Genomic DNA, 23,666 nt, shown 5'->3' with positions numbered 1-23,666 from the left:
GCAAAAAACTGCAGACAACCTCAATGCACTAATTGTCAAAGAATAGGTCACACATTCAAGGAATGCAGGTCTAAGAAAGTTTTTGGAAATAGAAATCAGTTAAACTCAAACGGGAATGTCGGAGCCGCCGCCAGGCGTTCCCAATAAAATTTCATGCCATTAAGGCGAATGTGAAGGCGGAATGCTGGTTATCTGCTACCATACAGGATAAAGAGGCAAGGATACTGGTGGATACAGGCGCAAACGTATCAATAGTAAGTAATAAATGTATTGGAGAAAAGAAATATGACCCTCCAAGGTATAGATTGAGTGGAGTAGGAGGAGGTACAGTGAAGTCATTAGGATGTACATCACTGATTTTCTATATTCACGGTGTACAATTTCAGGAAGATGTAGAAGTGGTAACAAAGGTAACTGACGGGTACGACGCGATCCTAGGGTTGGATTTCCTGAATAAACATCACGCTAAAATCGACCTCAGACAGCAAACTGTAGAACTTAGCGGAATAGTGTTTCAGCTAGGTGACACCGCTGCAAAGGGCCCTCTGCCGCAAGATTTCCCCAACCGGAAGGCGAAATCAGCTATACTGCGTGCAACGTCCTTGAAGGTTGATTCGCGGGATCAGATACCATCTGGCTCAGGAAAACTTCTCTGGATGACCGTTGACCACGAAGTACCTACAGATACAGTGTGTCTAATAGAGCCTTTAGAGGAAAATGAGGAATTAGATGTATCACATTGTTTTGTACGTAGGAGTGTTGTACGGGTTCAAGACGTTGAGGGAGAAAGAAAAGTACCGGTACATATTGACAATTTCGGAGTGGAGGACAAAGAGTTGCATAAGGGAATATTAGTAGCTACAGTCAGTACTTTTGAAGAAGAAGATTTCATTTGGTCAGATATTAATGATGGTCAGAAACCAGACGCCTATAAAACCGCATTGCGCCAGAAAATTGAGCATTTGAAAGGAAAGGATAGAGACACGATAGAAGCAGTTTTAGTTGAGTTCCAAGATTTATTTAATGCAGAAGGTGCATTGCCAGCAACAGACATCACACAGCATAGGATCCCAACAGGAAATAGCCCCCCAGTTTATAGGAAGCCTTATAGAGTTGCGCATCACTTACAGCCAGTACTGGATGAATTTATAGAACAGCATCTAAAAGATGGATTCGCCTTATAATTCAAATATTGTAATTATTCCAAAGAAGTCTCCCGACGGTACGAAACGATACAGATTTTGTTGTGACTACAGACACCTTAACAAACAAACTATCTCAGATGTTTATCCTCTTCCAAACATTACAGATATCATTGACAGTTTGGGTAACAGTAAATACTTTTCAACAATCGATCTACGTAGTGGATATCATCAATTGGAAGTTGCTCCTGAAGATAGGCATAAAACAGCGTTTTCTACCCCTGGAGGCCACTGGCAATTTAAAAGAATGCCTTTCGGTTTGAAAAATGCACCAGCAACTTTTCAAAGACTACTCGATGGAGTATTGCGAGGACTCAAAACTCAGCAATGTTGTGTATATCTAGACGATATTATTGTATTCTCCAGAGACATTAATGAACATGCTGTGCGTCTGCGTAATGTTTTTCAGAGACTTAGAAAAGCTAAATTAACATTAAATATGGAAAAATGTAGTTTTGCATTGACAGAGGTTACATACCTAGGGCATGTCATTAGTGAAAAAGGAATTAAAACAGATCCCCGATTAATTTCGGCAGTTAAGGACTTCCCAACACCACAACGCGTTAAGGAGGTACAAAGTTTCATTGGTCTCGCATCGTATTACCGAAAATATGTTCAAAATTTTGCTGAAATTGCCCGACCCTTAACCCAATTATTGAAAAAGGGTGCAAAATTTCATTGGTCTGAAGATTGTGAATCTGCATTTCAAACCCTTAAAGATAAGTTAACACACAGTCCTGTATTAGCCTATCCAGATTATAATAAAGAATTTATTTTATCCTGTGACGCAAGTGGTCATTCTGTAGGAGTTGTTTTGAGTCAGAATATTAATGGCACGGAACACCCTATAGCCTATGCTTCGAGACAACTAACAACGGCAGAAAGAAATTATTCCACAACGGAGAAAGAATTGTTAAGTGTTATTTATGGTATCAAATACTTTAAGTGCTACTTGTATGGTAGAAAATTCAAGGTCATTACAGACCACGCAGCTTTAAAATGGTTGCTTGGATTAAAGGATCCATCTAGTCGTCTTACCCGTTGGGCCCTATGTCTTTCCGAAATGGATTTCGAAGTTATCCATAAACCAGGCAAAAAACACACGAATGCAGATTGCCTAAGTCGGAAAATAGCACTTTTGGAAGCAACAGGCCGAGATACTGAGGACTGGAGAAAGGCACAAGATGAGGATACAGAATGTAAAAAATACGCAACTCAAAAACAATTTTGCTTTGAAGATGGTGTATTATGCCGTAAAACAAAACTTGGACCGCGAATTGTTGTTCCCCAACACCTTAGACAAGAAATAATGGCAGAGGCCCACGATCATATCCTTGCAGGACACGGTGGACAGCGGACAACCGAAAGACGAGTAGCAGAACGATTTTGGTGGCAAACCAGAAAGCAGGATGTTGCGCAGTACGTTCGTAATTGCATTGCGTGCGCACAACGAGCTGAACTTTCTCGTTCAAAAATACCCTTCCAGAGGCTCTCCGAGGCTTCATGTCCATTTCAAATCTGCGGAGTCGATCTCTACGGGCCATTTCATAAAACACCTGCTGGTAATAAGTATGTCCTTACAATTATCGATCACTTTTCACGCTATCTAGCTATGGTGAGTCTCCCAGATCAGCAAGCAAATACAGTTGCCCAAGCTTTAGTTAACAACTGGATACTTAAATTTGGAGTACCTGAAGCTATTATCACAGATCAGGGATTTAATTTTATGTCTGAATTAATGAAACAGCTATGCCACTTACTAAAAATACGCAAATTACGCACAACTCCGTTACACCCTCAGTGCAACGGGCGCACAGAAAGAGTTCATCGGACAATTGGCAAGATGCTTAGTTATTATATTAACGAACAACATTCTAATTGGGATACGTATTTACCAATAATCGTGTCGGTATACAACGCCAAAACGCATGAAGCAACTGGCATGTCACCTTATGAAGTGGTCTATGGGAAAAAAATGCCGTCCCCTTTTGATGTAATCAGGCAGAAAAACGGAAAAGTCGGAGAAACAGTAAGAGATTTCAGTCGAATGATGAAGGATGTATGGAAAAAGGTTCAAAAATCTAATACAAAGGCTTTGGAACGACAGGAAAGATTAGGTAATACCCAAGCTAAATATCCAAATTACAAAATCGGTCAGTGGGTTATGCTTTCAACTCCTTACATAGCGAAAGGAAAAACGAAGAAATTTGTAACAAACTACAGAGGTCCTTATCAAATTATTGAGATCACGTCACCAGTCAACGTTAAATTACAACTGCCCACCCGAACTACCATTGTCCATGCAAGTCGTTTAAAACCTTTTAAGGGCGCTCCAGATGTAATTCCTTCAACAATAGTGTCTGCTTTTCCGAAGGGTGGAGGAAGTACCCGACAAGGAAAAAGAGTGGCCACGCCAGCACAACATACAGACATGGCACCATACAATCTTCGACCAAGAGTGCGAATGTCCTAGTGGAATCTCAGTAGACTGTGGACAGTATACAAATGTAAATAATTAATAAATTATAATGGTTTATTTTTTAAGAAAGAAAAGTTGAACGTAGAAACATGTAGATCTTGTAGTTAACAATGTATTCCTTCTTTTCTTTGTTTTTGTTTTTACTAGGTTGGTAGGTTCATAACCATGTTGTTTGCTTTTTTCAGAAAACGCCATGCAAGCATTTCCTACATAAACCCTATCCTACCTCAATTACTCCCTTGACAGTTCCCTTCTGAAGTCATTAGATATGTTCATAAACTCACAGCAAGGCAAAATTGATGCCAATGTTATGATGCAACATGTCTTAAAATTAAAAGGTGAACACAAAACTAAAATTATAATGCTAGGAACGGGTATATCTGGAACCTTTGTGTTGGTGTTTCTGCTTTGTACAGTTTCCTGTTATTTAAGACGACAAAATAAGCCAAATAATAATATACCACTTCATCAAATCCCTGTAAACTGGATACAACACTCTTAACTGGTGTACTTCAGCAGTTACTTTTGAGCATTAGTGTATTAATTTTGTTTATTGTACTTCATTCTTTATTAAACAGTCTCTTGTTAAAATAAACAATACTGTAGAATAGATATTCTTGCATTAGTATAGGGTAGATTAAACAGCTGTTGCTATGTAATTTTCTAAGTGCAAAATCTGTTTTTAGTTTATTCATTGTCATCAAGATTTGTTACACTTATTACAACCATTTATGTAAGAACTATGTGATTCATGACCGTACAGTGCTTTTGTAAAGTGATAAAGTATTTTCCACATACTTAATGTGAAGCGTGTGCAATCTTCTAAGTCGAGAGTTTTCAGTGCTTGTGCTTTTTCCGTGTGAAGAGTGGAGGAATGTTGAGTGGTAAATTCGAGGGCGAATTTCTCCGAAGGGTGGAGGAATGTTGAGTGTTAATTAAGTAAATAAATTAGTGAAATCAAAGTGAACTAAGAAATTAGAATATAAATGGAAAACTTGGTTTAGTTTAGAGAGTTACATACTGGCATTCAGCGGGCAGAACAGAAGAAACAATGACCGTGGAGTCAGCGAGTTCCACATAAGCGGGCGCTGTCGATTCAGCCGTCAGGGCATCGCCCGACCGGCTCACGTGTTTCTAAGTTGTCGCATGAGCAAAGGCCCTCGCCTACATTCCAAGAGCCAATGACCGACGTTAAGAAGATTCTTCGAGAAGCCTTTCAACGTGACGGAAGAAGCAATGACCGGCTCACGTGTTTCTCAGTCGTCACATGCGATCAGAGGCCCCCGCCTGCATTCCAAGAGCCAATGACCGAGGTCAAGAAGATTCTTCGAGAAGCTTTTCAACGTGACAGAAGAGGCAATGGCCGTGAAGTCGTTCACCCCCAGTGAACTGAAGTGAATAGATACGCGAGACGCGGTGGGCCCGAGAGGAAGACAGATGAAGACAGACGGAGACGAAGACGAGAGACGAAGGAAGAAAAGAAGAGTAGCAGTAGTTTTCAGTCAGTTTCGGTGCTGAAGACCGTCATGCAAGAAGAGACTGCATCATGCACAGACGCACCAAGTCCGCCGCTGTAATGGAATAGCAAGCAGCAGCCGCGGCGCCAGAAGACAGAAGTTAAAAGGTATTAGAAGTCTGGTTTTTACATACCTGGGTGACTCGTGAGGACGGGAAGGAGACGGCCTCACATCAGTAGTTACCTGTGAGCTGGGATGAAGACCTGACAGCCGAAGACTGGCAAGCGGGAGTCCGTGGTTCGAGTTCGGGAAACTGGCCTTCCACCGCCGCGCCGCTCCGCTGGTCGACGCACAACACACGCGGCCGCTTAGAGAAGAGAAACACTGGGACGCCACATTCAAGGTATCACCATCCGATGCACGACGTCGCTCGCAATAATTAAACGGGCCACCTCGCGCTGCGCGTCTCCGGTCAGCTGGGCGAGACGGCGACACGAGATACACACCGCTACGCGTAATCAGACGCCGCCGCCGCCGCCGCTGTCGCAGCAGAAGGCTACGCAAACGACACGGCTGCCGCTCTCCGAACCAGAACGTCCCAGTAAGATACAGTTGTACGAAACTTTCAATAAAAGTTAACTTATGTAAGAATGATGTTTCATTCGACCTCATACCCGAGCCAAGGGAGAACCCACCCTGCCCACATGTTGTAAGAGAGAAAAGTTAATTTATTTAATATTTTCACCCTGACAGAATGCTTTAGAATGCTCACCGTGACAATTGACAGCATCAAAAGAGAAAACACAGTTACATTGAGTGACAGAAGTGTCACATTTAGTAACACAATTGTTACATTTGATGTCAGAAGCCGTTATAGTTGTTACACTAACAAGTTAATAATATCATGAACTGGTGACAATTACAATTTTATAACATAAGAATACAATAACAAAGGTACAAAACACATCATTAAAAACATGATAATACAGATAACGTTTGTAGTAATAGGGGCTTTACAAAAGAATAGAAATAAACATATACATCAATGTTACAGGAATTATGACATAAGTAAATACATAAAAGATCAGAATAACTTTTGAAACATCAACTTTACACATGAGCATTAAAACAAAACAGAATTAATAATGTCTAACATCTTTACAAAGTAAATAACATATTATTAACGCAAATTATATTTGAGGATAACAGTATTCCTCATCATAGTTCATGTAGCTGAGTATGAGAAAAATTCTACAACAAAAATCTGATGAGATAAACATATAAAGACAGGAAGAACATATATACACAAGGGTACCCAAACACATAGTGGGATAACACAAAAGGAAAGGACAGGGTTTGTTTCATTGCAGTATTTTGCAAACAAAACTTTCTTTGCTTCTTGGAGATCTCCCTTCATTCATCATTATTCCCAAAAGTCCTATCTAAGCCTGCCTTCTGTATTTCGTTCACATCCTCTGTCAAAAATAGTTTTTCTCTCTGCTTTCTGTATTCTGTTCACATCCTCTGTCAATAATAGTTTTTCTCCACTGTACAGTATCCTTTTTATTTTGCCAGACCATTTTCTGATAGCTTCTCAATGCATTTCTTATAAATTTATAATAGTTAGTTTCTTATATGGTCTCCTCTTAAGCTAACTTAAATCTACTGAGCTCAGATACTAAACTAAGGGACGAGGCAATGCAGCAGCACATAACAAATTAACACAAACAGCAATGCAAAAAAAAAAATGAAAAATTGCAAAGCAAGCTACAGTAAATATAAATTACCAAGCAATGCAACATTACAACTAACATGAGCCAATGTACAGTAGCAAGAAAAATAAGTCAGTAGTAAAATTAGCTTAACAGAGTAACACAATTTAAAATTCAGTAGCACTTTGCCTGGCAAACAGCAGCAGCAAATATAAAAAATATAAAAAATATAAAACTTATATCTATACATGACAAAGCTCAAGCAGAAAAAATATTACAGTAAAAACAACAATGCAGATAAGGGAAATGTATATTTACATCTTAATATCTATGTAATTAAAGTGGTGCACCACAACAACTTATTGTAAAAAAAATATTACCATGTACTTGAAAAGAAAATTATGTGTTACTGTTACTAGTTCCTTCTTATTGTTCTTTCCTTTCCAAGTGCTCCTTTTTTAAAGAATGTGGATCATAAAATAATTATTTAATAGATCTGTTGACAGAAAGTGTTCACATTAGCAAATGCATTTTATTTTATAAAAGCAATGCTGCAACACAGCTGGAAACCAGATATCAAGTGAAATAAGCAACTACGAAAAGCAAAGCATAAAAATATCATTCAATAGTCATGTGGCATTTCGTAAGTCAGTAGCTCTCAACTCTCATAGAAAGACACTTGTCATAATCAGGTGTGCAGATGTACGAATATTTCCCATCAATTCATAAGCATTGCAGTAATTAGCACAAAGTACGAGTAATCATATGTTTTCAGGTAATGAGCGTGTAATATTTGCGATGCTTTCTACAAAGGAATGTCAATAGCAAGGTTAATGGAAGTAATGAGGGTGTCGCATTTGCAATATTTTCTCTAAAGGAATGCCAATGGCGAGGATAAAGGCCTGTCATTTTCTTTTTTTTTCTACCTGTGCTTCCGGAAAGGCACGCCCTAATGGCTTGTTCTCCAGGTGTTTGACACAGCTGCGTGCCCACGGCGCATTACGTGCAGGTGGTCACTTAACTTTCTTACGGAAATATTTACGACACCAGTTTCCGCTACAGTGACAGTCTCACATAAAAATATTTCACAGGTCAAGAATTAGCGTTGCAAATCTGTAGAAAGAAAATCCTATGAATATAACGTTGTCCAAAAAATTTTCGCCGGCATTGTGATACATTCACGCATTTACACACATTTCATAACTCTTAAAGTACGATTCTTGGTTTCCAACATCCTTTTTCACAAGTCAAGAGTCCCTACCCACTATTCATTACTCCTTACCTTATTACACATATACGTATCCATCGACACTCGTCAATATTTCGTCATTATAAATATGAAGCATAATCAAATAACTTATATAGCCTCAGCCTATTAATCGTAAACATACCTCAGCAACATAATACACATCGTCGTCGTAAAAATAACATCATAACACCTCAGTCAAATCTCAAAATCGTCGTAGCTTCCTCCAATAATTAAAAAAATTCTCTGCTCATGTCAAAAGTGTCATCTGCCTCAAACGTACTTTAAAAATCATGAATCCATACCAAATACATCATTCAAAGCTCTCATAGTATCACAATGGTTCCGAAAAAATATGAGCATTTCACAAAGTACAGACAAAATACAATTTCATAAGTGTGAAGTATCCAACTGTGTAATTGCGTAAACATCTGTCACTGATGTAGTAAAAAACATGTTTATCTCTCAGTTAAATGATCAGATAGCTGTGTAATTTGTGTGCTAGAGAAATATGGTACCGATGTGTAAAGTTGTATAAGCAAATACCATATTAGCTAGGGTTCCTTGTGGTTGCCAAACACATGGTACACAAAGTAGGCGTATACCCCCCTGAGGATTAATGTAATTATACCCTCAGGTGTTACAGATTACAGCAATAGAATGAAATATATCACGGAAAACTTTCTTTGTAATTCAAAAATCTTGAAAAATAAATGGCTTAAGTACAAAATCTCTCAAATGCGTGTCCTGTAACGCTAAATGTGCGTCTTGCTATAAGATAATTCTGTGGAAGTGTCGTACTTATCGTCCTCCGAAAGCCAAGTTCTGCAGAAGTCAACGTACTTACCTCACGATAAACAAAAGTGAAATGCTTTATGTATAGATATCTTAGTTATTACGCTTATTGCCGTGATGAAGAAAGTACTGTGCTGTAACGTATTGTTGTGCTACGGAAAGACAATCTCATTGATGCTGTACCACAAAAGTTACTACTAAAACATGTTTTACTTTCCGGAAGAATTCAGAAAAACTGTGCAGATATAAAACAGAAACACTGCAAAAGCAACATTGTAAATTGTCACTCATTAGTAGCGTCGTGATAAAATCGTGTAGCTGTCACATAAACTAACCACTGTGCCATCTGGTATCTCACTGAAAGTACTTTAAATCCAGAATATATTTTCAAGTAAACCAAAATGTTGCATTAAAATCTCATTAGCAGTACTGGTAAATGTTCTAAGTATGTAAGCCTTATAGTCGTTCCATAATCGTGCAACTAACAAGCAAGAATGTACACACACAATAACACTGTGACGTCTGGTCACTATAACAATGCATTCGTCATTTCTGTTTAAGTAAGTTCTCTTGGTTCTTGATTGGATATTTAACTTCAAACATTGTTGTATGTTGACAGATTCTAAGTCTGACAATGCATATTAGTAATGTGAAGCGAAAAATTTTATGGCAAAGACTAAGTTAAAAAGCAGATTATCTTTCAATAAACGGTTTTACATGTGAAATGTGGTGTAAACCTTTACTCTTCCTAGTGCACAGAGTTTCAACTTCAAAGCAATTATCATGTTGTATACATCGGTAAAGAATGCTAAAATTTTTCTCCAGGCTAGCGTCTTATGTTATTTTTCTCGGAGCCAGCGGGCACACGCGGCTGCCTGCTGTGCGAGTCATTGTCTGTCTCTTTGTTGGCGAGCGCCGTTATTGGGATTTGGAGACCTAACTTCTACAAATCCACCGTGACGAGAGGGCCCTGCCCTGTTTGAATCCCGCCAGTTCTGATGCAATTCAGGTCTGTCGTTACGAATATATCGTCTGTCGTCATGTCGGTAGTTCCTGTAGTTTCATTCTTGTCGGTTAAGTGGTGGAGAATTTCTCCCTGAATCGTAACTGCGCGCTGGACCGTTGCATCTGAAGTTATTCTGTCTCCCTTGATAATAATTATTTTGGTTCCCATATTGCCTGTTTCTCTAATAGTCTCTGTGATAGTCATTACCGCGGAGAGGTGATCTTTCCCTGTAATTATTACTGCTCTGCCAACGGTAGTCATACGGGTGGTGTCTGTTTTGGTCACGATTTACGTTGTAAGAATAGGCTTGTCGGGTCCAGTTATTATTTCTGTCGTCACGGAATTGTGACGGATGTGACCTGTAGTGATTGTTTTCCTGTTTTCGCATCCCGCGACTGTCTGTGTCAATTTCTAATTCTTGTAACAGTCCCTGAAAAGCTTCAATGTCGTCTTTGCAACGTCCTGCTAAAATAATATGTCGTAAATGTTCAGGCAGTTTGATTAAGCAAATGCGGATGAGTTCTGAGGGGCTGTATGGGTTTGAAAGATATTGATTCTTATGCAACATGTCTTCAAAATATTTCATAAGACTGGAAAATTCAGATTGTTCGAAACGTTTCATCATTATGATGCTATGTTTTACTCGGTCTTGTGTGGCTTGAGACCAATATGCTGAGAGGAAGGCATGGTAAAACTCTCCTTCACTGTGGCAATCGTGAATTACCGATCGCATTCTCACAGCTGGTTCATTCTCCAAGTAGCCACACATAAATTCCAATCTGTGTTCTAACGACCAGTTGGGAGGAAAACAATGAGAGAATTGATGGAGCCATGCTTGCGGATGAATGTCGTTGCCAGAATTCTTAAATGTTTTGAATTTACGTGTAGTAATGAACAGCTTATAGTCAAAATCATCATGTCGGCGAGTCGCATATCGGTCATTGTTACGTCGTGTCGGCGGTTCCATATCAAAATTCGGTGCAGATTGCCAATTTCTTTCATAACTTCCGAAATGCCCTGTGTTATTATTTTGTGGCTGTTCCGTATTTCTGTGTCCCTCTTCCCGTATTGGGGCGCGAGTATCCTCTGAAATACGTAATTCTTGTACTACTTGTGCCAACTGATCTTGCACTTCCCAGATTTCTCTTTTGTACTGTGTATTGATTTGATTTTGATTTTGTTTGAATTTTCTAATTTGTTCATACTCTTCAGTGTCCGTGAAGGCTACAGGTGTTGTGTCATTCAGATCATCATCTACCTTTGTAGATAAGTTAGTGACCTGATCCGAAAGTTCGGCTACTTTCTCCGATAGTGAACACATTTCCTCAGTGTGTTTTTCTGAACCAAGTTTCAGAGTGTCCATTTGTGTTGAAATCGAATCTACTGTGTCCTTTAAGTTTTCCTGAGTTATTGCAAGTTGCGTAACCGAATCGGTAGATGCAACTGAGTCAATTTTAGCCCACAAGGTCTCATGATTTTCATGAACAATGGCTTGCAGTTATTTTATGGCTGCTTCGTGATTCTGTAATGCATTTTCATGCCGCGAAAAAATAGGTTGAAAATGCTCACAAATTTGTGTTTTTACGTCATTACAGACTTTTTGACATTTCGATTCAATGTTATGTAACTCAGTAGTTAAATCCTCACGTGTTTGTTCAATAGTTTGCTCCAATGAGTCTAACTTTTGAAGGTTTTGTTCCATTGTGTCTAACTTTTTAAGATTTTGTTCCATTGTGTCTACCTTTTGCAGCTTTTGCTGTGTTTGTCTCTGATTTTGTTCCATTTGTTGCATTAGTTGTAATAACAATGCATTAGTGTCTGGAATCTGTTCCTCTACTCTTTTCGGCAGTGCATTTGCACCGGCAACATTCACATTTTGACAAGCTGAAAATGTGTCTTGACTTATTTGAGAAAACGGTGAGGACGCAAAACCTGAATCTACAGTATTTGTAAAATTGTGTCCTGTCATTTCGGATTCCTGAGGCGAGCTGTTGCCGACCGATCGATCGATAATGCTTCCCTGTTCACTACCTGTTTCACTGTCTACACCATTATTTACCGCCCGCTCCATTTCCCTATGCACAGTTACCAAATTACTACTTGGAACGTCTGTTAATTCACTACACAGTGGTGCTGATAAGCCACGCTTGTCGTCACTATTATTTCTCAGTTTACTTTGGAGCCTAGTGTTACGTTTTTCACACGCCATTATTGTCACAGTATTTCACACGACAACACAGAAGAACACAATTTGAAGAGCAAAAATAGGGGAACACATTAACATAGCACTGAAAATAATATCTAGTTAATTGCAGCTGCGAAATACTTGGTGCAAATCTACATGCATGCCACACCTGTTTTACTGTACAACAATGAAAGACTGCAACTACAAAGGAGATTCTCTCTACAGTTACGCGCTAGTAATAAACAAAATCTACACTAATTACACAAACTACAAGAAAAATCAGAAGATTCCAGTGAGGTATCCTCGGCTAAGGGTCGACATATGAAACGTCCCCTTTGAACAATTATACAAGACTGTCCTTAAACTGACACACAATATTTTGTTAGCGCAACGCAATCTGACTTTCAAAATTCCCTACAAAAGAATGGCCCTGACTAACATTAAACTATACCTTTCACAAATCACTTACCTCACAAAAATCTTCGCTGCTCAAGCTACTGCAATACAGCGAGCGCCACTACTGCCAACTAAATAAAAGATTCAAACTATGGAAGGCACTAACTACTGATAGGGATAGTTAGCAAATGAAAGATATTAATAGAGAACAAACAATGTATTTACCTTGATATCATCATATATAAATATAGCAGTTCATGACAAATTTCAAAACTCCGCCATCTCTCTCCCCACATCCACCACTGCTGGCGGCTCACCTCCAACTGCGCAACGCTACGCGCTGTTCACAGCCAGCTGCCTAACACTACAATGGCGAGTATTACAACAATGCAAAGCAGCCACAGACTGCACACAGCACAGCCAGTGATTTTCATACAGAGGTGGCGTTACCAATAAAAAAACCTAAACAGCCTACTTACAATGTATAGTTTCTGATGTCTATGGATTCATTGCAGATGGTGCAGGGAGACAGTTTTGTGAAGTACATTTGAACAAATTTTCCGGAAACTGTCTTGAGCAACTAGTTGTACAGTCCACATGCAATGGAAATACACTCCTGGAAATGGAAAAAAGAACACATTGACACCGGTGTGTCAGACCCACCATACTTGCTCCGGACACTGCGAGAGGGCTGTACAAGCAATGATCACACGCACGGCACAGCGGACACACCAGGAACCGCGGTGTTGGCCGCCGAATGGCGCTAGCTGCGCAGCATTTGTGCACCGCCGCCGTCAGTGTCAGCCAGTTTGCCGTGGCATACGGAGCTCCATCGCAGTCTTTAACACTGGTAGCATGCCGCGACAGCGTGGACGTGAACCGTATGTGCAGCTGACGGACTTTGAGCGAGGGCGTATAGTGGGCATGCGGGAGGCCGGGTGGACGTACCGCCGAATTGCTCAACACGTGGGGCGTGAGGTCTCCACAGTACATCGATGTTGTCGCCAGTGGTCGGCGGAAGGTGCACGTGGCCGTCGACCTGGGACCGGACCGCAGCGACGCACGGATGCACGCCAAGACCGTAGGATCCTACGCAGTGCCGTAGGGGACCGCACCGCCACTTCCCAGCAAATTAAGGACACTGTTGCTCCTGGGGTATCGGCGAGGACCATTCGCAACCGTCTCCATGAAGCTGGGCTACGGTCCCGCACACCGTTAGGCCGTCTTCCGCTCACGCCCCAACATCGTGCAGCCCGCCTCCAGTGGTGTCGCGACAGGCGTGAATGGAGGGACGAATGGAGACGTGTCGTCTTCAGCAATGAGAGTCGTTTCTGCCTTGGTGCCAATGATGGTCGTATGCGTGTTTGGCGCCGTGCAGGTGAGCGCCACAATCAGGACTGCATACGACCGAGGCACACAGGGCCAACACCCGGCATCACGGTGTGGGGAGCGATCTCCTACACTGGCCGTACACCACTGGTGATCGTCGAGGGGACACTGAATAGTGCACGGTACATCCAAACCGTCATCGAACCCATCGTTCTACCATTCCCAGACCGGCAAGGGAACTTGCTGTTCCAACAGGACAATGCACGTCCGCATGTATCCCGTGCCACCCAACGTGCTCTAGAAGGTCTAAGTCAACTACCCTGGCCAGCAAGATCTCTGGATCTGTCCCCCATTGAGCATGTTTGGGACTGGATGAAGCATCGTCTCACGCGGTCTGCACGTCCAGCACAAACGCTGGTCCAGCTGAGGCGCCAGGTGGAAATGGCATGGCAAGCCGTTCCACAGGACTACATCCAGCATCTCTACGATCGTCTCCATGGGAGAATAGCAGCCTGCATTGCTGCGAAAGGTGGATATACACTGTACTAGTGCCGACATTGTGCATGCTCTGTTGCCTGTGTCTATGTGCCTCTGGTTCTGTCAGTGTGATCATGTGATGTATCTGACCCCAGGAATGTGTCAATAAAGTTTCCCCTTCCTGGGACAATGAATTCACGGTGTTCTTATTTCAATTTCCAGGAGTGTATTTTAGACCTTATAGCTACAAAGAGGCCTGCCCTTATCGACAGTATTATTACAGAGACAAGAATCAATTACTTTGATGTCATCTTCATAACGATGGTTACTAAAGTTTCTAATCCAACAAGAACGCTAGGAGCGATTTATGCCAGAAAGAGTAGATAAGCAATTGTTAGCATCCCACTTAGACAAGACTCCAATTACTTCCAAAATGGTCATTATGGGCCAAGCTTAAACGGAATGTAAATCGTGCTCTGGAGAACTATGTGCCTAATAAGTGGATTAAGGTTGGAAAAGGCCTACCATGACTTGAAAATAAAAGCTGGAGAATTCTGAGGAGGCTGTTGCACTCCCGGTTCAAAGAAGAACGAGCAGGTGATGACAGGCACATTTTAGTAGGAAGTGTGACAACAGAAGACAGTAAGAGGAAAGTTGAAGTTTTAAATTTCACGTTTAAGAAACCACTCATGAGGGGGGGATCGTACAAACATACCGTTGTTTGACTGTCCTACAGACTCCAGTATGAATGACGTAATAGTAGTAATAGACGTCCCTGGCGTAGAGAAGCAAAAGAAAGAGTTGTAAACAAACAAGTCGCCATCTGTAAGGAATTCTAGTTCGGTTTTAAAGGAAGTATGTCGCAGCACTGATCCTTTACTTGGTTTCCATTTATCGCAAGTCTCTCGCTCTTTGCAAAGTCCCAAGCAAATGGGAAAAATTGCAGGTGACTCCCGTATACAAAACGGGTAAAGGAACGGACCCACATAATTACAGACCTGTATCCTTAACATCTGTTTGTTGCAGAGCTCTTGAACATATTCTGAGTTCAGGTGTACTAAGTTTCTCGGTTACAGAAGAGTTCCCTATAGGGAGACAAACTATTGCTCACAAATCAGCATGGATTTGGAAAGCGTAGTTCACGCAAAACTCAACTTGCCCTTTTCTCATGTGATATCCTAAAAATCAGGGATGGAGGGCAACAGATAGATTTCATATTCCCGGATTTCCGGAAAGCGTTTAACAGGGTGCATCACTGCATGCTGTAAACGAAGTTCCCAGCATGTGGCTCAGGCTCACAGTTACGTGACTGGCTCTAAAACTTCGTAAGTAAATGTACCCAGTATGTTGTCCTCGATGACGAGTGTTTATCAGAGACAAGGTTATCGTCAGGAGTGCCCCAGGGAAGTCTGATGGAAACCCACTTAATCTTTATATACACAAATGAGCTGATAAACAGCAATTTCTGGCTGTTTGCTGGTGACGCTCTGATATACGGCACGGTGTCGTCTTTAAGTAACTGTTGGAAGACACAAGATGACTTGGGTAGATTTTGTAGTTGGTGTGACGTGTGGTAGCTTGCTCTAAATGCAGAAAAATGTAAGTTCATTCAGACGAGTAGGAAAATATATCATGTAACGTTTGAATAAAGCGTCAGTGGTGTTCTGCTCGACACAGTACGTCGATTAAATATTTAAGCATAAAGCTGTAAAGCAACTGTAACACTTAAACTGCATATTACCGTGACACACAATTATACGATCATAACGCTCGGAATTCAAGATGCAAACATAACTAAAGACACTGCTGGTGCGAGTCAGAAACATGGGAAGAGGTGGAATAAAACGGAGGTGGATGATCGAAATCTCGTACACATGGCGCTAGTTCATAACGTAATTGTTCTGTAACATTAAGACAAAAAACACACGGCTCGAATATTTGTGCTATCGGCAAAACTTAGAGGTTAGGCAACAGCTAATGATGACCAAAGTTCGATATCCCTACCATATTTTGAAAGCACAGTGGACCCTAAAAATTAAATACTTCTACATACAAGTTGTCTGTATTACTTACCAAAACAGAAACAGCTTCTTAGCACTACTGATACAACTTAGCGGTTAGTCAACGAGCTTAATTCAGTCTTAAATTTATCAAAACTGAATATATAAAAATTTGTTGTTTAACATTACAGGACACACATAGTCACACTGGTGCACTTGTTGACTGGAGTTACTAAACTAAATAATGCTATTCCTCTGACGTTTGTACTGACGCTATCTTAAGCTCACAAGAAGCAGTTTGTGATAGTGCACCATGCATCCATTCATCTTCCCATGCTTAAAATGTATTTAACATGGCAATATGATCAGAATGTTTACCTCTAGCAAATGCTTTTGTTAATACGTCAAATGGTGATTGTCCATACCAGTAACAAAAAATTCTGTGAAGGTGGAGCTGTTGGAAGCCCTGGTTGCTAGTGCATCAGAGCAGAAAAGATGTTTCACATTACTGTCATTTTACCCAACCGAGGTTCAATCTGCAACCTAGGATGGATCCAGACCCATAGATTAAGATCATAGTTTTTCTGTAGTGGTAGTTCATTTCTTTAAGTAAGACTTCTAACAATCCTACCACAAGAAATGTCAAAAATTAATTATGATTGTAGTGTTGCTCACGCTGCTAAATATTGCACTTTCGGGCAACAACAAAGTTATATTACGTGGCAGGTGTCATTGGAGCACACTTAATAAAGTCATTTCTTCAAATAATGGATAAACTACGCACTCATCTTTTCGTGTTTCCCACGCTGGTCTCGCTGTGAACTCATGGCTCAATCGTCGAAAATCTAGGTAGTGATGAGTCCAAGCTCGGATGAAAAGAAGCCTAGGTGTTATTCTGCGATATTCAAAAGTTTTATAGATGTGTTTCATAAACCATTCTTGAAGATTAAACTTTTGAAAGTTAGGACAATGGTGATGTAAAAAAACTAATCAGCCCTCCGAATTTAAGTTACACTTCTTTTTTATTACTTTTGTTGCAATATCACGTAACTCGTTCCGAAATATCACTTCACAATATAAAACATACTTGAAAATATCTTCCTCACTGTTAAAGTTCACATTTCATAAACTGACTACAATTTGCGTCTTTTTAACATGACGACCAAAGCTTGTCTCTTTAATAACCGCTTACGCGCCCAAAAATCAGAGTTACAAGTACGTCAAAGATCATAGTGACAAAAGAAAGAAAACACATAAGAATAATATCATTGCAATATATACATATCGATGTATCGAAGTACCTCTACATTAATGAAATCAAATCTGAATGTTGTCACTGAAATATGTTAACTATTTTACAGAAACACTGTAGAATATTGCTGGTATCGAGAGGTTGAGGTGAGGTACCGTAACGGTTACGTAATTCAAGTACCATTACAGACTTCAACTTCAGTAGCAGCGTCAATAGTTGGAGACTGAATCGCCTTGTTAAGAAATTGTGCTATTGCTCTGAGACACAGTAGTTATACTGTCAAAAAGTCGTATTATTTCAGCTCCAACCGATATGAGACTCAGCTAAACATTATAGTGTCTACTTGCTAGAATACTGACTTTATCTATCAGTACAAAACCTTTGTCATTTTCTGCTGCTGAACTTCATGCCACTTGCCCCTAACGTCACTATGTTATCTCAAAATTGTAACAAATTGCCCCTTGTTATCACATAAATGCAACAAAATTCGCTATGTTACAGCAAAAGTGTAGGAAATAGCCCCATGTTACAGCAAAAGTGTAACAAACTGCCTCATGCATCACAATGTTACTTCACAGCATTTTACAAGAAAACTGTAAAAAATTTGTCCATACATCAACATGTTTCAGCAAAAGTGTAAAACATAGAAGCATCTTATAACAAAAATACAACCAATCACCCCATACCTCGCCACGTCATAGCAAAATTATAGCTAATTACCCTGTATGTTGTCAATCTACGAGAGGGGGCTATAATTATCAGTTTATAGGGTGGGGTATTGACAGTCAGTTTACACGTGAGGCAATTATCATCGGTTTACAGGTTAGAACAGCAATGATGTTAAAATTGTATTGCAACACCAGTGGGTGACAGTGTGCATGTGTAGTTAGTGTTAGCTAGTGGACTGCAAAACAGTATTCTAATGCCAGTAACTGCAGTAGGTGTCAGTCGTGCCAGTTACTGGGGGTATCAGCAAATGAGGTGTTACAAACTTGGGGCATCCGCTGCTAGCGGCGTTAGCTACTTAGGGTCAACTACTCATTTTCTCAAAGACAAGTAACAAAAGAAACTTAATAAAAATACTGCCCCATATGTCATAATGTTACAGCAGAATTATAACAAACAGCCCTATACATCGATGCGTTTCAGCAAAAATGTAAAATATTGGTCCTATTACAGCTAAACTGTAATAGAGTACCCCATACACCACCATTTTTATATAAAATTTGATCACTGTTCATATTGTAGCAAATAAATTAAAATTTGCATTCGGTGTAGTATGATTAACTTTGCATAGTATCTAGTGGCTGATTATGAAGATGTCGTTTTAAAGAGCCTTGACAGTCGATAAATGTTACTGCTTTCCTCAAAAGTTTGTTTTTGTACATAATCTTCAGTGTGCCTAGACCAACATAACAATAAGCAATATTAGCATGCCTGATGGACACTTGAAATTTGAAAGCGGCATTTAAATACTTGACATGTACTGTGTGTATGTTATTATCTTATTCCTCCCCCCCCCCCCTCCCCCCGCCCCACCCCTCCCTGCTATCACGGTTGGTCAGGTTTATTTTTATTCATATAGGCCTAGGATCACATTAATTGCTTTCTTCCAGTAGCTGGCAGTAATTCAGACCAGTAGCTGGCAGTAATTCAGACTGCCTATTTGTTTCTGGCTAGTGTAATTTACATAGTATTTTAGCTAGCATTTGTTTCTTTAAGTTACAGATTTTGTCACGTTTATTCCAGTACACTGCCTCATTTAGGTCTAAAAGTGGAGTGTCAGCTACTTGCTTATGATGTTATTTTTATTCTTATGTGTTTTGTAACATTTTAAATAAGAAAATAGCACGGAACAATTAATGTGAGAGCTCACAATTATGACTCAGGCGTCAGTTTTGATGGATATTTGTGTGTAAGCATATGTGTGTGTGTGTGTTTGAATGACTTTGTAACGCTTGGAATATCTTTTTTCTGTGGATGACTTTGAATTAATAATGCGTGTGTGCTTGTGTATGTGTGAGAGACAGAGACAGAGACAGAGAGAGAGAGAGAGAGACAGAGAGAGAGAGAGAGAGACAGATGAACAGCATTTATTTGTGTAGTTGGGATGAAGCTCACATATTTTTAGGCTTCCTAACTATCAGTTAAAACAGATCCCTTATAGGATCAATTTTTCATCTGTCTGTCTGTTAAAAACCTGTTCCCTCAGGAATGGGTAGATGTATCAAGTTGAAATTTGCTACATATCACGGTATTACCTAAGTTACTGCGATCAAAGATATGCCATATACGCCATATGTTTTGATACAAACTCACACATTAAAACCTATGGTGTACTTCTCTGTTGGGTAGAATAATGAAATTTGGGGAAAAGCAAGGTTCCACAGTACAAATAAAGGAAAAAATCCGAAAATTGTTAATTTATAATTCTAACATACGGAAAAATATTTTGTCAGTTGTTATGCCTGTCCTTCCGTCTGTTAAGAGCCCTTTTTTTATCAGTAACAGACTGACATGTCACATTGAGATTTATTTCTCATACTGAGATCTGTAGACCCTTGGCGGTGTAATGCAAAGTTCTGAGTCAATGCATTCAAAAGATACGACCATTTATGTTACATATTTTAGACTCGCAAATGCACTCATCATAACCAAGAATGTATTTCCTGTTGAACATGAAATTTTGCAAGAACTAAGGTTTGGTAGTAGGAGTAAAGAAATAAATCCGTAAATTGTTAATTAGTAATTATATCACACGGAAAAATATATTTTTGTCATTTGTTGTCCGACTGTATCTGTCCTTTCGTTAAGACCCCTTTTGTCGGAAATAGGTAGACATTTATCTCGTCTGTATCGATATGGATAACAGGCAAAAATTGTCGATAATCTCGATTCTGTTGTTGTTGTGGTCTTCAGTCTTGAGACTGGTTTGATGCAGCTCTCCATGCTACTCTATCCTGTGCAAGCTTCTTCATCTCCCAGTACTTACTGCAACCTACATCCTTCTGAATCTGCTTAGTGTATTCATCTCTTGGTCTCCCTCTACGATTTTTACCCTCCACGCTGCCCTCCAATGCTAAATTTGTGATCCCTTGATGCCTCAAAACATGTCCTACCAACCGGTCCCTTCTTCTTGTCAAGTTGTGCCACAAATTCCTCTTCTCCCCAATTCTATTCAATACCTCCTCATTAGTTACGTGATCTACCCATCTAATCTTCAGCACCACATTTCGAAAGCTTCTATTCTCTTCTTGTACAAACTATTTATCGTCCATGTTTCACTTCAATACATGGCTACACTACATACAAATACTTTCAGAAACGACTTTCTGACACATCTATACTCGATGCTAACAAATTTCTCTTCTTCAGAAACGCTTTCCTTGCCATTGCCAGTCTACATTTTATATCCTCTCTACTTCGACCATCATCAGTTATTTTGCTCCCCAAATAGCAAAACTCCTTTACTACTTGAAGTGTCTCATTTCCTAATCTAATTCCCTCAGCATCACCCGACTTAATTCGACTACATTCCATTATCCTCGTTTTGATTTTGTTGATGTTCATCTTATACCCTCCTCTCAAGACTCTGTCCATTCCGTTCAACTGCTCTTCCAAGTCCTTTGCTGTCTCTGACAGAAAATCAATGTCAACGGCGAACCTCAAAGTTTTTATTTCTTCTCCATGGATTTTAATACCTACTCCGAACTTTTCTTTTATTTCCTTTACTGCTTGCTCAATACACAGATTGAATAACATCGGGGAGAGGCTAAACCCCTGTGTCACTCCCTTCCTAACCACTGCTCCCCTTTCATGCCCCTCGACTCTTATAACTGCCATCTGGTTTCTGTACAAATTGTAAATAGCCTTTCGCTCCCTGTATTTTAGCCCTGTCACCTTTAGAATTTGAAAGAGAGTTTTCCAGTCAACATTGTCGAAAGCTTTCTCTAAGTCTACAAATGCTATAAACGTAGGTCTGCCTTTCCTTAATCTTTCTTCTAAGCTAAGTCGTAGGGTCAGTATTGCCTCACGTGTTCCAATATTTCTACGGAATCCAAACTGACCTTCCCCAGCGTTGGCATCTACTAGTTTTTCCATTGGTCTGTAAAGAATTCGCGTTAGTATTTTGCAGCTGTGGCTTATTAAACTGATTGTTCGGTGACTTTCACATCTGTCAACACCTGCTGTCTTTGGGATTGGAATCATTATATTCTTCTTGAAGTCTGAGGGTATTTCGCCTGTCTCATACATCTTGCTCACCAGATGGTAGAGTTTTGTCAGGACTGGTTCTCCCAAGGCCGTCAGTAGTTCTAATGGAATGTTGTCTACTCCCGGGGCCTTGTTTCGACTCAGGTCTTTCAGTGCTCTGTCAAACTCTTCACGCAGTATTGTATTTCCCATTTCATCCTCATCTACATTCTCTTCCATTTCCAGAATATTGTCCTCAAGCACGTCGCCCTTGTATAGAGCTTCTATATACTCCTTCCACCTTTCTACTTTCCCTTCTTTGTTTAGAACAGGGTTTCCATCTGAGCTCTTGATATTCAGACAACTGGTGCTCTGTTCTCGAAAGGTCTCTTAAATTTTCCTGTAGGCAGTATCTATTTTACCCCTAGTGAGATAAGCCTCAACATCCTTACATTTGTCCTCTAGCCATCCATGCTAAGCCATTTTGCACTTCCTGTCGATCTCAGTTTTGAGACGTTTGTATTCCTTTTTACCTGCTTCATTTACTGCATTTTTATATTTTCCCCTTTCATCAATTAAATTCAATATATATTCTGTTACCCAAGGATTTCTACTAGCCCTCGTGTTTTTACCTACTTGATCCTCTGCTGCCTTCACTACTTCATCCCTCAGTGCTACCCATTCTTCTTCTACTGTATTTTTCCCCCCATTTCTTTCAATTGTTCCCTTGTGCTCTCCCTGAAACTCTCTACAACCTCTGGTTTAGTCAGTTTATCCAGGTCCCATCTCCTTAAAATCCCACCTTTTTGCAGTTTCTTCCGTTTTAATCTACAGTTCATAACCAATAGATTGTGGTCAGAGTCCACATCTGCCGCTGGAAATGTCTTACGAATTAACACCTGGATCCTAAATCTCTGTCTTACCATTATATAATCTCAGATACCTTCTAGTATTTCCAGGATTCTTCCACGTATACAACCTTCTTTTATGATTCTTGAACCAAGTGTTCACTATGATTAAGTTCGGCTCTGTGCAAAATTCTACCAGACGGCTTCCTCTTTCATTTCTTTCCCCCAATCCATATTCACCTACTATGTTTCCTTCTCTCCCTTTTCCTATTCTCGAATTCCAGTCACCCATGACTATTTCGTATCTATCTTGACGACAATAATGCCTTCACTATGCTGTTTGTAGTAGCTTACTCACACTCCTATTTTTTTATTCTTTATTAAACCTTCTCCTGCATTACCCCTATTTGATATTGTATTTATAATCTTTATTCACCTGACCAAAAGTCTTATTCCTCCTGCCACCGAACTTCACAAATTCCCACTATATCTAACTTTAACCTATCCATTTCCCTTTTTAAATTTTCTAACCTACCTGCCCGATTAAGGGATCTGATATTCCACGCTCCGATCCGTAGAACGCCAGTTTTCTTTCTCCTGATAACGACGTCCTCTTGAGTAGTCCCCGCCTGGAGATCTGCATGGGGGACTATTTTACCTCCGGAATATTTTACCCAAGAGCACGCCATCATCATTTAACCATACAGTAAAGCTGCATGCCCTGATGAATAAACTATCTGTCTACATAATTAAGTCTGTATGGAACTCTAGGTGCATGGGTCCTACATTTTGATATGGAAATACTGTCGTACTGCTAATTTTTTTTTAATGTACACCCTTTTTCACTATTCTGGTGATAGTTACGTATTTTTAGACGGTGGAACAGTGTAGTACTGGTGAACTTTATGTCTTATAGAACAATTCAAATGCAGAAATAATTGATTTGACAGTCTCTAGTGTGTTACATTAAGTATGGTACAAGGGTCGAAAACTGAACATTCACAATTGCTGGTTGATCTATGAATTAGATCAGAAATGCCAAGTTACACCACTATAGTCAATATCTTCACATATATCTGATAAATAATCAA

At 40.0% G+C, this 23,666-nt stretch overlaps 1 protein-coding gene across 2 annotated transcripts in view; it reads right to left on the bottom strand.

Annotated features, from left to right (window-relative positions):
• The window catches only part of LOC124797883, a 124,999-nt gene that overhangs the window by 51,747 nt on the left and 49,586 nt on the right, over positions 1-23,666 (bottom strand). The gene's annotated exons all lie outside the window — the stretch shown is intronic.

Source organism: Schistocerca piceifrons, chromosome 5 (genome assembly GCF_021461385.2).
Source record: "Schistocerca piceifrons isolate TAMUIC-IGC-003096 chromosome 5, iqSchPice1.1, whole genome shotgun sequence".
Lineage (NCBI taxonomy): Eukaryota > Metazoa > Arthropoda > Insecta > Orthoptera > Acrididae > Schistocerca > Schistocerca piceifrons.
The sequence above is the reverse complement of the archived record's forward strand: the minus strand, read 5'-3'. Positions and strand labels throughout refer to the sequence as shown.